This window comes from Pseudorasbora parva, chromosome 20 (assembly GCF_024679245.1).
Source record: "Pseudorasbora parva isolate DD20220531a chromosome 20, ASM2467924v1, whole genome shotgun sequence".
Taxonomy (NCBI): Eukaryota; Metazoa; Chordata; class Actinopteri; order Cypriniformes; family Gobionidae; genus Pseudorasbora; species Pseudorasbora parva.
The window spans coordinates 4,160,523-4,177,727 of NC_090191.1; the positions used below are offsets into that span (position 1 = coordinate 4,160,523).

Sequence of the window (17,205 nt, forward strand, 5' to 3'; positions counted from 1 at the left end):
TGTTTTGCATGTTTGTATTTCAGAGTGCATCACAGTCACTGCGTAGCCTACATTGTGACTAATGTTATATAAACATGCAATATTGTTGACTAAATGTTTAAAATGTCTAAAGTCTAAAATGTACACTGTAAAAAAATTTTTTGCGATTTTGTTATTTCAACTATTTTTTTTCAGTAGAGATAACTAGATTGTCCAGACAACAAGGCATTTTAAGTTTTCTTGTCCTTAACTAGACTGAAAGTTAAGTGAACAAGTATAATTGTTGTTTTAACTCAAAAACATATGTTGAAATAACTACACTAGATTTTCTGTTGAATGAACAAGTATAATTGTTGTTTTAACTTAAAAACATAAGTTGAACTGTTCTGGATTTTACTCCAATTATACTTTAGTCTATTTATTTAACTACAGTAAACTAAACTTAATCTACTATGTGCAGCTGATTTATATACAACACTCTAATTATATAGATATGAGCACATTTATTTAACTTACCGTATTTAATACGTACCATTCGACACCATATAAAACAAGTCTTAATTCAAGGAGTCAATGAGTAAAGAGTTTTTGTATTAACACGGCTAGTGAAAACAGCGCCATCTGGCGGAGAGGATAATTACGTACATCCAGGAAATGCACGTGCTGTATGCGCGCGCCCCCGTATCCCCTCCCCCACCGACTGACAGACCAGACGCCATTTCCATTCAATCGCAATGCTGAGCAAATGAGTAGTGTTTACACCGGCATAGTGTTTTATCTCATTAACAGTATGAAGTTTATAACATTATATTGTGGTAGGATGGTATGTGTGTGTGTGTGTGTGTGTGTGTGTGTGTGTGTGTGTGTGTGTGTGTCCGTGCGCACCTAAACTTAGAGATATCTTCTTTGACTCGCGGTGCAGAGCGGAGGATAGAAACAGGCGACTTGAGGCGAGAGAACTTTTTTACAGGGAAATATTATAAAGTAAGTGTTTTATCTCATTTACCATTTGTTTTTCATAATTTATTGATTTATACCAATATGTAACTTATATGCTGTGCGCGTTTAAAGGAGCCAAAACTTTTCTCTCAGGGGACATGACTCACCGTGCAGTGCAGACATGGAGTTTACTTTTAACCAAGATAACACAAAGTAAGTTACGTGTTTAACCTCATCTACAAAGTGCATTTATGACATTATATTGTTTTATAATTATATTTGTGTGTGTGTGTGTGTGTGTGCGTGTGTGTGTTGTGCTCCCAGAGCCGTTGAAATACAGAGTTCCTAACGTTACACGCTTTTACCTCGCGGGGTTCATGGAGCTCTCAACAACTCGCGCCGTCTATTTGTTCGAATGGTTGCAGGTGGACAGCAGTTTCACTATATTTGCTGCAATTTCTGGTAAATATTAACTTTATGAATTTAAATAATATCAAATTGTGAAATTTGAAGTATTTAGCCCTAATTAAATCACATTGAGTCATTGTACAGTGTAAACATTGCAACATGTTGTCAATAAGCCTATAAAATGTTTTTTTTTTAAATGTTTTTATCTATTGCTCCTTGACAAGAAACTGAACTGGTTTACGGATCGGATGAAACTACATCTCGCTTCACTGCATGGTCTCTCTCAGATCGCCATCAGATACAGATAAGTTTCATGAAACTCCTTGAAAATTATTAAATGTGAGTTTGAATCGATACAGGTAAAATAAATAACTATTAAAGGGTAAGTTCACCCAAAAAGGAAAATTACCTCATGATTTACTCACCCTCAAGCCATTAAAGGTGTATTCCAGACGAATACAATCGGAGTTATATTTAAAAAAAAATCTAAAGCATTATAAATGGCAGTGAATGGCAGTCCAAATTTTTAAGCCCAGAAAAAAGTCCATCCATCCATTATAAAAGTAATCCACATGGCTCCAGGGGGGTTAATAAAGACATTCTGATGTGAATCGATGGGTTTGTGTAAAAAAAAAAAAAATCTATATTATAAATCTATGTTATAATGTAAAATATGTAGCTTCTGGCGGGACGGCCTTCCGTATTAAAGTTACGGAATAAGTGTAACTGGCACGGCGATGTCGTCGGACGTAGAGGGGAAGAAAAACGCAACTGGCGCAGCGACGGCATCGGACATGGTGTAAAAAAACGTAATTGCCGCGACGATGACGTCGGACGTGGCGTAAACCTTTTGAACTTCGAGAAGCATTACACTTATTTCGTAAGTTGAAGGCGGTCCGCCAGAAGTCCGCCAGAAGCCTTTATTAACCCCCCGTAGCCTTCTGGATTATTTTTATAATGGATACAGGGCTTGACATTAAGCATGTTCATGTGCTTGTCCGGAAAAAAGTTTGATATTTTGTGTGTGTGTGTGTGTGTGTGTGTGTGTGTGTGTGTGTGTGTGTGTGTGTGTGTGTGTGTGTGTGTGTGTGTGTTTTAAATATAATTTATTTTGAAGCAATATGCTGACCAATATTCAATCAGCTTTGACATATTTAAATCTGCATATTTGTGAATTTTTTAATTATTATTTTTTACCTTATATAAAGGGCATTTCCCCTCTAATCTTATTAAATATAGGCTATGCTTCAGGTTTCATTTTATATTGTAAAATTTGATCTATACATTAATTTAAAATAAGACACTATAAGGGCTGTTACCAATCACATTAAATCATTTACACTGAAAAATTTAATTTGCATTAAATAATGTTTTGAAATTTGTATTTTTGGATAGACCAATAATGTTTAAACATCAAACCAAACCTCCAGTAGGTGGTAGCAGGTGGCCGTTTTAATGAGTGAGTCATTGAGTCGTTCATTCAAACGTCTGCACAAGTGTCAACAGCGCGACCTTGTTATCGTCAGTTCATTATATATTATTATCCACTATCAATCGCCACTTACACTAAATTAATGCAATCATTCTTGCATTTTGGTGATTCGCTAGCTATTGTTTGTTTTAATCAGGTCCATCGGGCAAGTAAAATTCTCTTTCACTTGTCCCTTCGAAAAATCCACAAGCGTTAATGTCGAGCCCTGGGATAGATGCACTTTTTTTCTGGGCTTCAAAATTTGGGCAGCCATTCACTGCCATTTATAATTTTTGGATTAGCCAGAACTTTTTTTAATATAACTGATTCAGGGCTCGACATTAACGCTTGTCAGGGACAAGTGAAAGAGAATTTTACTTGCCCGATGGACAAGGGCCTGATTAAAACAAAAAATAAACTAACGTTAGCGAATCACCAAAATGCAAGAATGATTGTGCATTAATTTAGTGTAAGTGGCGATCGATAGTGGATAATAATATATGATGAAATGACGATAACAAGTTTGCGCTGTTGACACTCGTGCAGCCTCTCGAGGAGAAATTACAACACTAGAGCCATTTAAGCTGTTTCCTGAATACAATCACGACAGAAAGTGACTCTGATTTCATATGACGGTTCCATAAACATTACATTAACATTCACTTAGTCACTTACATTTTAGATGCAATATTGAGTGTTTGTTCTATTTCAGCAGCGAAAATCGTTCACAGCAGAACCGTAACGCGTCTCACAGCAACTGAACGATTCAGTGTTTGAATGAATCGTTTGAATGAACGACTCAATGGCTCACTCATTAAGACGGCCACCTGCTGCCACCTACTGGAGGTTTAGTTTCATGTTTAAACATACTTTCTAACATTTGTATTTGTCTATTCAAAACTACAAATCTCAAAACATTATTTAATGTAGTTGTGATTTTTCAGTGTAAATTATTTTATTTGATTGGTAACAGCCCTTATATTGTCTTATTTTAATTTAATGTATTGATCAAATTTAACAATATAGAAGCAGAGCCTTTATTTAATAAGATTAGGGGGAAAATCCCCTTTATAAAAGGTAAAAATATCATACATTTCAAATGATTCAGTAATTTTTTTTAAATCACAAATATGCATATTTAAATATGTCAAAGCTGATTGAACACTGGGGAGAATATTGCTTCAGAATAAATTATATTTACAACGCACACACGCACGGAAAAACAAAAAAATATCAAACTTTTTTCCGGACAAGCACATTTTTTATTTGGCCAAGTGAATGAACGATTTACTTGTCCGAAGGACAAGCACATGAACATGCTTAATGTCAAGCCCTGTGATTGTATTCGTCTGAAACAAGAATGTAATACACCTAGGATGGCTTGAGGGTGAGTAAATCATGGGCTAATTCTTACTTTTGGGTGAACTAACCCTTTAATATGACAGTGGTTTTAAATGTTGTTTTTGTTGCTTTTTTGCATTTGAATATTGCACTTTACTAGTAGATACAGCATGAAATAAACATGTATGAACATCAGAGAATATGTTTAAAGATACAGTACAATGTATGAAATCTGTATTGTCTCATGTAATCGCAGTGTTTCAACTGCGCAAACGTTAATAAACGTCAATAAATAGCTTTTAAGCAATGTCATGTCACATTTACCTCAGAAAAAATATTCTGTCAGCTAGAAAAAGTATATTTACTATATTGCATAGTTATTGTATTGCTGTTCTTTAGTATTTAATGTATGTTTGAATAAATATTTTATGACAGCACCACTTAAAATTTGTATCTGTGTCTCATTTTTTTCCAGCCAGATGATGATGAGAGAGACATTGTTCATGGGGTTAATGTAGGGCATCTTGACCATGAGTGAGGACATCAGACATGATAGTGCCTTCCCAGATGATGTTGTGGATGTGGATGTCATACTAGACGGAGATTGTGGTCATGGATCCAGAAGATGCCCTAAATGCCTTTGCCACACTGTTTGGGCTCGAGCTATGAGGTTATCCAACTTTTTATTTTATTTTTATTTTTAATCTAGGTTTAATGGTTGGGGAGAGCTGCAAAGCTGAAAAAAATGCAGTGAGGTAACACTGGTGCATATGTGCTGTTTATGCTCATTGATAAATGTACTGAAGCTTGAGAGCTTACACATTGTTAATTAAAATGAACTTAAATTAAATTTAAATTAAAATGGTATAAAGCCAAATCAGAGGTGTTTAACAGTCTGTGCCGTTTCTTTTTGCAATTTTCTGAAGAAAGGACATTTCAGACCTTTTGTGTGGTTGTTTTTGGTGTTTGTTTTTGCAATAAATATAAATGTGTACTGATATGTGTTGCTGTGATTTTAATTTGCAATAGGTTTTATTCTAAATCAAATGTAATTTACAAATCAATATAGTAATGCAATTAATACTTATTAAAGCAGCTTTGCAACCAACTTAAGTGAAGTTATGATGACTAGAACATTTAAGTTCAGAAAACTGAAGTGAAGTTATGATGACTAGAACATTTAAGTTCAGAAAACTGAAGTGAAGTTATGATGACTGGAACATTTAAGTTCAGAAAACTGAAGTGAAGTTATGATGACTAGAACATTTAAGTTCAGAAAACTGAAGTGAAGTTATGATGACTGGAACATTTAAGTTCAGAAAACTGAAGTGAAGTTATGATGACTAGAACATTTAAGTTCAGAAAACTGAAGTGAAGTTATGATGACTAGAACATTTAAGTTCAGAAAACTAAAGGGGAAGTTTTTATTACTAAATGGAATTAGTTCAGATAACTTATCCAAATAAGTAAGAGAAACTTAAAAAAACCAATGCAAAAAGATAACAAAATACATTAAGTTAAGTCAACAAATAATTTTTTACAGTGTAGTTTAAAAAATAAAAAACTGAACAAAAAACACTGGTTTTGGTTTTGTCGGGGGGACAGAAGAGAGTTTCAGCCTTCGTGCTTGCGGTTGCCAGATTTCAGTAATTAAATCCCCCAATCAGAACTTTTCTGTGTTACTATCAGGTGTTTTCTCTAAACATGTGCAATCTGGCAACCATATGCACTCGAGCACGCGGATGAACTGAAAACACCAATAAACAAGTAAGCTGCATATTATCAATCTCCATTTGAGATGGTCTGCTTAACCTGTTAAGCTGACTTCCAAATTTTGAAAAAATCCTAAGAAATGCATACTCAGACTAAAACAAATACAGTTTGTGAATCTTTTGCACTAAAAGCATAATTATGGTCTCATTTGAAAGCAGACACCTGACAGTTTACTGTAAAGTCAAAATGATAATATTTTTTATAATCAAAAAAAGCTATTATAAGCTTCAAAGTTTTGTAAAGTTATTAGAAATGTATTTGTATGAAATATCTTTATGAAAATAACATTGAAGTGGGCCTTGGAGAAATCTAGAAATGCACTACAGCTAAAGCCACAAGTCTGACAATGTTATATTTCAGATCTGAAGATGATCAGTCTAAAACTCTGAATTTTATTAAACGTTTTACAAGATCGTTTCATGTGATTTTATTTTGAGATATCTCTGAAATATCAACTGATGTTTATTGCCATGTCTTCTCAGCTTTCATTCGCTATATTGCCTCTATTGTTTAGAGGTGCAAACTGCCCCATTCAGTCTGTCTCCCCGGCACACATTCACACTTCTGCGGACTGGTTATGGCTCTAATTATTATTCTTTTGTCTGCATTATAATTAACGATTCTCTATTCAAACTGTTCTATTCAAACCTCATTTCTAAATCAAACCTCTTACTTTACCCTCACTGAGACTCTATCGAATGCATTTCGTCCAAATAAGCATTTCAGTAGTTTTACATTTAGAAAATGTTCATAAAAATAAGTATTTACTCAGTGGCAGGTGCATCTAGGGCAAGCTAGCATGTTCAGGAGTCCTGAAGCCCATCGCTATTGTGATGTCACAGTCAGAACACACTATAACTGACGCTGCAGGAGTCCTGAAGCCCATCTCTATTGTGATGTCACAGTCAGAACACACTATAACTGCCGCTGCAGGAGTCCTGAAGCCCATCTCTATTGTGATGTCACAGTCAGAACACACTATAACTGCCGCTGCAGGAGTCCTGAAGCCCATCTCTATTGTGATGTCACAGTCAGAACACACTATAACTGCCGCTGCAGGAGTCCTGGAGCCCATCGCTATTGTGATGTCACAGTCAGAACACACTATAACTGACGCTGCAGGAGTCCTGGAGCCCATCGCTATTGTGATGTCACAGTCAGAACACACTATAACTGACGCTGCAGGAGTCCTGGAGCCCATCGCTATTGTGATGTCACAGTCAGAACACACTATAACTGACGCTGCAGGAGTCCTGGAGCCCATCGCTATTGTGATGTCACAGTCAGAACACACTATAACTGCCGCTGCAGGAGTCCTGGAGCCCATCGCTATTGTGATGTCACAGTCAGAACACACTATAACTGCCGCTGCAGGAGTCCTGGAGCCCATCTCTATTGTGATGTCAGTCAGAACACACTATAACTGACACTGCAGGAGTCCTGGAGCCCATCTCTATTGTGATGTCACAGTCAGAACACACTATAACTGACACTGCAGGAGTCCTGGAGTCCATCGCTATTGTGATGTCACAGTCAGAACACACTATAACTGACGCTGCAGGAGTCCTGGAGCCCATCTCTATTGTGATGTCACAGTCAGAACACACTATAACTGACGCTGCAGGAGTCCTGGAGCCCATCGCTATCGTGATGTCACAGTCAGAACACACTATAACTGACGCTGCAGGAGTCCTGGAGCCCATCGCTATCGTGATGTCACAGTCAGAACACACTATAACTGACGCTGCAGGAGTCCTGGAGCCCATCGCTATTGTGATGTCACAGTCAGAACACACTATAACTGACGCTGCAGGAGTCCTGGAGCCCATCGCTATTGTGATGTCACAGTCAGAACACACTATAACTGAAGCTGCAGGAGTCCTGGAGCCCATCGCTATTGTGATGTCACAGTCAGAACACACTATAACTGACGCTGCAGGAGTCCTGGAGCCCATCGCTATTGTGATGTCACAGTCAGAACACACTATAACTTCCGCTGCAGTAGTCCTGGAGCCCATCGCTATTGTGATGTCACAGTCAGAACACACTATAACTGACGCTGCAGGAGTCCTGAAGCCCATCGCTATTGTGATGTCAGTCAGAACACACTATAACTGCCGCTGCAGGAGTCCTGGAGCCCATCGCTATTGTGATGTCACAGTCAGAACACACTATAACTGCCGCTGCAGGAGTCCTGAAGCCCATCGCTATTGTGATGCCACAGTCAGAACACACTATAACTGCCGCTGCAGGAGTCCTGGAGCCCATCGCTATTGTGATGTCACAGTCAGAACACACTATAACTGCCGCTGCAGGAGTCCTGGAGCCCATCGCTATTGTGATGTCACAGTCAGAACACACTATAACTGACGCTGCAGGAGTCCTGAAGCCCATCGCTATTGTGATGTCACAGTCAGAACACACTATAACTGACGCTGCAGGAGTCCTGAAGCCCATCGCTATTGTGATGTCACAGTCAGAACACACTATAACTGCCGCTGCAGGAGTCCTGGAGCCCATCGCTATTGTGATGTCACAGTCAGAACACACTATAACTGCCGCTGCAGGAGTCCTGGAGCCCATCGCTATTGTGATGTCACAGTCAGAACACACTATAACTGACGCTGCAGGAGTCCTGGAGCCCATCGCTATTGTGATGTCACAGTCAGAACACACTATAACTGCCGCTGCAGGAGTCCTGAAGCCCATTGCTATTGTGATGTCACAGTCAGAACACACTATAACTGCCGCTGCAGGAGTCCTGGAGCCCATCGCTATTGTGATGTCACAGTCAGAACACACTATAACTGACGCTGCAGGAGTCCTGAAGCCCATCGCTATTGTGATGTCACAGTCAGAACACACTATAACTGTCGCTGCAGGAGTCCTGGAGCCCATCGCTATTGTGATGTCACAGTCAGAACACACTATAACTGTCGCTGCAGGAGTCCTGGAGCCCATCGCTATTGTGATGTCACAGTCAGAACACACTATAACTGAAGCTGCAGGAGTCCTGGAGCCCATCGCTATTGTGATGTCACAGTCAGAACACACTATAACTGCCGCTGCAGGAGTCCTGGAGCCCATCGCTATTGTGATGTCACAGTCAGAACACACTATAACTGCCGCTGCAGGAGTCCTGGAGCCCATCGCTATTGTGATGTCACAATCAGAACACACTATAACTGCCGCTGCAGGAGTCCTGGAGCCCATCGCTATTGTGATGTCACAGTCAGAACACACTATAATTGCCGCTGCAGGAGTCCTGGAGCCCATCGCTATTGTGATGTCACAGTCAGAACACACTATAACTGAAGCTGCAGGAGTCCTGGAGCCCATCGCTATTGTGATGTCACAGTCAGAACACACTATAACTGACGCTGCAGGAGTCCTGGAGCCCATCGCTATTGTGATGTCACAGTCAGAACACACTATAACTGCCGCTGCAGGAGTCCTGGAGCCCATCGCTATTGTGATGTCACAGTCAGAACACACTATAACTGACGCTGCAGGAGTCCTGGAGCCCATCGCTATTGTGATGTCACAGTCAGAACACACTATAACTGACGCTGCAGGAGTCCTGGAGCCCATCGCTATTGTGATGTCACAGTCAGAACACACTATAACTGACGCTGCAGGAGTCCTGGAGCCCATCGCTATTGTGATGTCACAGTCAGAACACACTATAACTGAAGCTGCAGGAGTCCTGAAGCCCATCGCTATTGTGATGTCACAGTCAGAACACACTATAACTGACGCTGCAGGAGTCCTGGAGCCCATCGCTATTGTGATGTCACAGTCAGAACACACTATAACTGCCGCTGCAGGAGTCCTGGAGCCCATCGCTATTGTGATGTCACAGTCAGAACACACTATAACTGAAGCTGCAGGAGTCCTGGAGCCCATCGCTATTGTGATGTCACAGTCAGAACACACTATAACTGACGCTGCAGGAGTCCTGAAGCCCATCGCTATTGTGATGTCACAGTCAGAACACACTATAACTGACGCTGCAGGAGTCCTGAAGCCCATCGCTATTGTGATGTCACAGTCAGAACACACTATAACTGCCGCTGCAGGAGTCCTGGACCCCATCGCTATTGTGATGTCACAGTCAGAACACACTATAACTGCTGCTGCAGGAGTCCTGAAGCCCATCGCTATTGTGATGTCACAGTCAGAACACACTATAACTGCCGCTGCAGGAGTCCTGGAGCCCATCGCTATTGTGATGTCACAGTCAGAACACACTATAACTGCCGCTGCAGGAGTCCTGGAGCCCATCGCTATTGTGATGTCACAGTCAGAACACACTATAACTGCCGCTGCAGGAGTCCTGGAGCCCATCGCTATCGTGATGTCACAGTCAGAACACACTATAACTGCCGCTGCAGGAGTCCTGGAGCCCATCGCTATTGTGATGTCACAATCAGAACACACTATAACTGCCGCTGCAGGAGTCCTGGAGCCCATCGCTATTGTGATGTCACAGTCAGAACACACTATAACTGCCGCTGCAGGAGTCCTGGAGCCCATCGCTATTGTGATGTCACAGTCAGAACACACTATAACTGCCGCTGCAGGAGTCCTGGAGCCCATCGCTATTGTGATGTCACAGTCAGAACACACTATAATTGCCGCTGCAGGAGTCCTGGAGCCCATCGCTATTGTGATGTCACAGTCAGAACACACTATAACTGACGCTGCAGGAGTCCTGGAGCCCATCGCTATTGTGATGTCACAGTCAGAACACACTATAACTGAAGCTGCAGGAGTCCTGGAGCCCATCGCTATTGTGATGTCACAGTCAGAACACACTATAACTGACGCTGCAGGAGTCCTGGAGCCCATCGCTATTGTGATGTCACAGTCAGAACACACTATAACTGCCGCTGCAGGAGTCCTGGAGCCCATCGCTATTGTGATGTCACAGTCAGAACACACTATAACTGCCGCTGCAGGAGTCCTGAAGCCCATCGCTATTGTGATGTCACAGTCAGAACACACTATAACTGACGCTGCAGGAGTCCTGGAGCCCATCGCTATTGTGATGTCACAGTCAGAACACACTATAACTGACGCTGCAGGAGTCCTGGAGCCCATCGCTATTGTGATGTCACAGTCAGAACACACTATAACTGACGCTGCAGGAGTCCTGGAGCCCATCGCTATTGTGATGTCACAGTCAGAACACACTATAACTGAAGCTGCAGGAGTCCTGGAGCCCATCGCTATTGTGATGTCACAGTCAGAACACACTATAACTGACGCTGCAGGAGTCCTGAAGCCCATCGCTATTGTGATGTCACAGTCAGAACACACTATAACTGACGCTGCAGGAGTCCTGAAGCCCATCGCTATTGTGATGTCACAGTCAGAACACACTATAACTGCCGCTGCAGGAGTCCTGGAGCCCATCGCTATTGTGATGTCACAGTCAGAACACACTATAACTGCTGCTGCAGGAGTCCTGAAGCCCATCGCTATTGTGATGTCACAGTCAGAACACACTATAACTGAAGCTGCAGGAGTCCTGGAGCCCATCGCTATTGTGATGTCACAGTCAGAACACACTATAACTGCTGCTGCAGGAGTCCTGAAGCCCATCGCTATTGTGATGTCACAGTCAGAACACACTATAACTGACGCTGCAGGAGTCCTGGAGCCCATCTCTATTGTGATGTCACAGTCAGAACACACTATAACTGCCGCTGCAGGAGTCCTGGAGCCCATCGCTATTGTGATGTCACAGTCAGAACACACTATAACTGACGCTGCAGGAGTCCTGGAGCCCATCGCTATTGTGATGTCTCAGTCAGAACACACTATAACTGACGCTGCAGGAGTCCTGGAGCCCATCGCTATTGTGATGTCACAGTCAGAACACACTATAACTGACGCTGCAGGAGTCCTGGAGTCCATCGCTATTGTGATGTCACAGTCAGAACACACTATAACTGAAGCTGCAGGAGTCCTGGAGCCCATCTCTATTGTGATGTCACAGTCAGAACACACTATAACTGCCGCTGCAGGAGTCCTGGAGCCCATCTCTATTGTGATGTCACAGTCAGAACACACTATAACTGCCGCTGCAGGAGTCCTGAAGCCCATCGCTATTGTGATGTCACAGTCAGAACACACTATAACTGACGCTGCAGGAGTCCTGAAGCCCATCGCTATTGTGATGTCACAGTCAGAACACACTATAACTGACGCTGCAGGAGTCCTGGAGCCCATCGCTATTGTGATGTCACAGTCAGAACACACTATAACTGAAGCTGCAGGAGTCCTGGAGCCCATCGCTATTGTGATGTCACAGTCAGAACACACTATAACTGAAGCTGCAGGAGTCCTGGAGCCCATCGCTATTGTGATGTCACAGTCAGAACACACTATAACTGCCGCTGCAGGAGTCCTGGAGCCCATCGCTATTGTGATGTCACAGTCAGAACACACTATAACTGACGCTGCAGGAGTCCTGGAGCCCATCGCTATTGTGATGTCACAGTCAGAACACACTATAACTGAAGCTGCAGGAGTCCTGGAGCCCATCGCTATTGTGATGTCACAGTCAGAACACACTATAACTGCCGCTGCAGGAGTCCTGGAGCCCATCGCTATTGTGATGTCACAGTCAGAACACACTATAACTGCCGCTGCAGGAGTCCTGGAGCCCATCGCTATTGTGATGTCACAGTCAGAACACACTATAACTGAAGCTGCAGGAGTCCTGGAGCTCATCGCTATTGTGATGTCACAGTCAGAACACACTATAACTGCCGCTGCAGGAGTCCTGGAGCCCATCGCTATTGTGATGTCACAGTCAGAACACACTATAACTGACGCTGCAGGAGTCCTGGAGCCCATCGCTATTGTGATGTCACAGTCAGAACACACTATAACTGCCGCTGCAGGAGTCCTGGAGCCCATCGCTATTGTGATGTCACAGTCAGAACACACTATAACTGACGCTGCAGGAGTCCTGGAGCCCATCGCTATTGTGATGTCACAGTCAGAACACACTATAACTGCCGCTGCAGGAGTCCTGGAGCCCATCGCTATTGTGATGTCACAGTCAGAACACACTATAACTGACGCTGCAGGAGTCCTGGAGCCCATCGCTATTGTGATGTCACAGTCAGAACACACTATAACTGCCGCTGCAGGAGTCCTGGAGCCCATCGCTATTGTGATGTCACAGTCAGAACACACTATAACTGACGCTGCAGGAGTCCTGGAGTCCATCGCTATTGTGATGTCACAGTCAGAACACACTATAACTGACGCTGCAGGAGTCCTGGAGCCCATCGCTATTGTGATGTCACAGTCAGAACACACTATAACTGACGCTGCAGGAGTCCTGGAGCCCATCGCTTTCTGCAGTCTCGGTGTAAAGTCATTCTTCCTCAGTATTTGGTGTTTGATGATCGTTTACAATGGCTTGTAATACTGGAGTTCAGTCAGACCATTACAGAGAACTGGCCTATGCGATCCGTTTAGCTGCAAAACTCTCTGTACCACAGCTGGAGAAGGTCACTTCTCAATCAGTCATCGACAACTTCTTCTGGAATTTGACTGAGTGGTATGTCTGTCTATTTTTATTTTTATTTTTTTAAAATAATTTTATTATATTCTAGTGATGAAACTTATTTTAAAATAGTTTTTGTGTAATTGTGTTAAAATGACACTTTTTGGTTTATACGTTACTTTAATATACACTTACATTTTATATATATTCTAATACATTCATATGATCACGCTCTTATTCAAGCAAATGCTTTTACAAAAATGACAAACATTCAGGCATGACAAGTCAAAAGATAATGTGCTGTTGGTCACACACTTGACAAACAGAAAGATCAAGCACACAGACAGAATCTAGTTCTCTTTCACGCTTGAACGAACAATAACACAATTATGCCAAAATGCCCGTTTTGTTGAGTATTCTCAAGAGCAGTCTGAGTAAACATAGTATAACCAAAATGCTTAATATTAACACAATTAGACAAAAACTATTTAAAAAAGTTTTGAACATGCTAGCCCCAGGTCAAAAAGAAATATATTTAAATTGTGCTTTTTTTATTTACAAATCAAGTCATCTATTCAATCAAAAATCGACACTCAGACAATTAATCTAGATCTTCCTCCTCCAATCTTAGAGCTAATTAATATAACATCCCCCAAAAAACTACTCTCCAAAATATATAAAATAATATCCAAATCAGACAACACATTAAGCCTGCCCAATGCTAAATGGGAATCAGACTTATCCATTACTCCCAATGCCGCTTTCTGGTCACAAATTTGTAAAAATATTTACTTCATGACAAAAAACGCCAACCTACAACTTATACAGTATAAAGTTCTTCATAGATCCCACCTAACTGGACAGAAATTATTTAAAATGGGTTTTTCTTCAGAAACATGCTCACATTGCACACAAAACACCCCAGACACCTATTTACACGCTATTTGGCATTGCACCTCAGTTAAAACATTTTGGGAGAACGTTACTGACTCACTATCCAACCTTATGGGTTGTCACATCCCACTATCTCCCTCTCTCTGTATATTAGGTGACATATCCATAATCAGTTTAGACAGTACAAACAGTCAGTTACTCCTAGTGGCCCTAACCATCGCCAAGAAAACTATCCTCATGAACTGGAAATCAAGAAACACCATACACATTACAACTTGGAAAAATTTACTAATAGAGTACATCGCCATGGAAAACTTGTCTACCTCTACTCAAAATGATACATCAGAATTACACCCTTCTTGGTCAGCTCTGTTTAACTTTCAACAGTCATGAATCCACTCACCTTCTTTGTCTGAAGCCATCCTTAATGATACACCATCAATAATGGGGGGGGGGGGAGTTCAGGAAGAGGTAGCAACACAGACTATTATTAAATAAATAAAATTGCTTATAAGATTATATTGGAATCTCTCTCTGTCTCTATCTCTCTCTCTATCTATCTCTCTATCTCTATCTCCCTTTCTATTCTCTCTCTTTCTATTCTCTCTCTGTCTCTCTCTCTCTCTGTCTCTCTCTCTCTCTCTCTCTCTCTCTATCTCTCTCTGCGCTTGTGGACCCTGGATGGTTGTGGCATACTAATCCCTGTCATGTGCGGTTCTGATTAGTCGTGGGTGGGGGTGAGGTGGGGCCGGGGGCCTTGGTCTTTCGCCCTCCAGCTAGTAGTTGTCGCGCTGTTTTAATGCTTTACATATTAGGTGAGGTGCACACACATTCATTTGGAGCATAAAACTAGTTTAAATCAGGAAAAAAAAAAAAAAAAAGGCACATATATAGGGTAAATGTGGCGTGGACATGGCGGCCTGCGTGGGCTTTGCACTGGGCAGGTTCCATGCTACACGCCATGTTTGTTTTAATGCATTATACACTAGTTGACAAACACATCAGACAACAACAACAACAAAAAACACAAAGATAGGGTCAGCGTGGCATCTATGGAACAGCTGGGGGATGGGCATGGATCTCGGGACCCTGGCAGCACCTCACCTTGATAGCCCATTGCATTACGACTCTGGCAGAGGTCTATCCTATGCCATGGCCATGAGGGGTATCAAAGCTTTATAATACCTTGTTATTAATAGCTGATCAATATTACCATTATTATAATTATTTTTATTGTTATTATTATTAAAATCATTGTTACCACTACTATTATTATCACTATTAATGACTTTATCAATATCTACCATTATTAATATTATTATTACTATTACTACTATTGTTTTTATTTGTCCTCTTCCTGACCCCTTTAACCTTCCCCTCATTCCGGATGAAAAGAGTATATTTGTATATATGTTTGTCATTACTACTACTGATAATACTATTAATACTATTTGTCATTTCTAATTAATTGGATTTATCATTATTATTGTTATTATTATTATTATTATTGCTATTACTATTGCTGTTGTCACCTTCTTCATACCCCATTTTATTTCCTTATTTATACACATATATTTTTTGGTTATGTCTGTTGTACTTCCCTACATAATTCTTTATTCATACATTAACACTCCCACACCAGTTACACGCACAAACACACACACACACACACACACACACACACATACATACACACGCACTCATCGTACTGGCATGTTATGTTTTGTTGGCCCTTGTATTTGTATTTTGCATCTTACTTCTCTTTTGTAAATATTGTACTTGTCTGTTTGCATAATAAAAAATAAAAATAAAAATAAATAAATAAATAAAATAAAATAAATAAATTGTGCTTTTTTTGGACATATTTATTATATTTAAATTACACTATACTAAATGCATATTAAATGTATTATTTTGAAACAACTTTAAGTATATTAAGTGTAGTTTAAGATATGCTTAAGTTCAATTTTATGCTATTTGCAATATATTTTAATATATTAAATTGTGCTAAAATGGAACAACTTTAAGTACATTTAGTGCAATTTAAATGCATTTCTTTAAAAATGTATTTAAAATATATTTTTAATAATTAATTTTAATGGACTTCAAGAACATTTTAATAGCAGTTCAGCATATCAGAAATACATTATTTTTACATTACTAGTATATTATAATGCTGTTTTTTTCAGCATTCAAAATGGTTTAAAAAGTGCAAAATTATTAAATATAAATGTTAAGACAGACACATTGAAATATAGAAAACTTTAATGTACATTATATCATATACATTACAAAATAAATTCCTTGAGTACATTAAAAAAGTACAGCAGCATACATATTATCTTGACAAATACATTATAATAAATGAAAGATCAATGAAGTGCTATGGCAGAGCTATTTTCAGACACCTTGTAGAACATTTTAGTTTACCTGTATTACTAAAAAGCACTCTCTCACAAAAATGCGTATAAATAATACAAGTGTGCAATGTTTTGGAATGTAGCAAAATGAGTTTTTGCATATGGTACCCAGTTTTCGTGTGAATATAATACACACTTTATGCCGTATTATGCTCAAACCCCGCCCCCATCCTACCCAAGGGTATTATATACACGCCATAAAGTGCGCATCATATGTATGCAAAAAACTGTGTCGTGTATGCACACCAAAACTCATTTTGGCGTACATTCCAAGATTGCACACTCATACTATTAAAAAATGCACTTGAAATTCAAGTAGTATGTTTATATGGAGGACCAAATTACTCAAAATGAAATAATTAAATAAATAATGAATTCAATAAAACAACAATTAAATGCATCAGTTTATTATAAAATAATAATTAAATAATTACTTAAATAATTAATTTAAT

General features: G+C 40.2%; 1 long non-coding RNA gene across 1 annotated transcript; it reads left to right on the forward strand.

Moving 5' to 3' along the window:
* Positions 1-687: 687 nt before the first annotated feature.
* LOC137049425 (uncharacterized) lies at positions 688-1,715 on the forward strand. Its single transcript, XR_010899585.1, has 4 exons — positions 688-963; positions 1,072-1,131; positions 1,243-1,380; positions 1,551-1,715. It is a non-coding gene; the product is annotated as an uncharacterized lncRNA (long non-coding RNA).
* Positions 1,716-17,205: the final 15,490 nt, after the last annotated feature.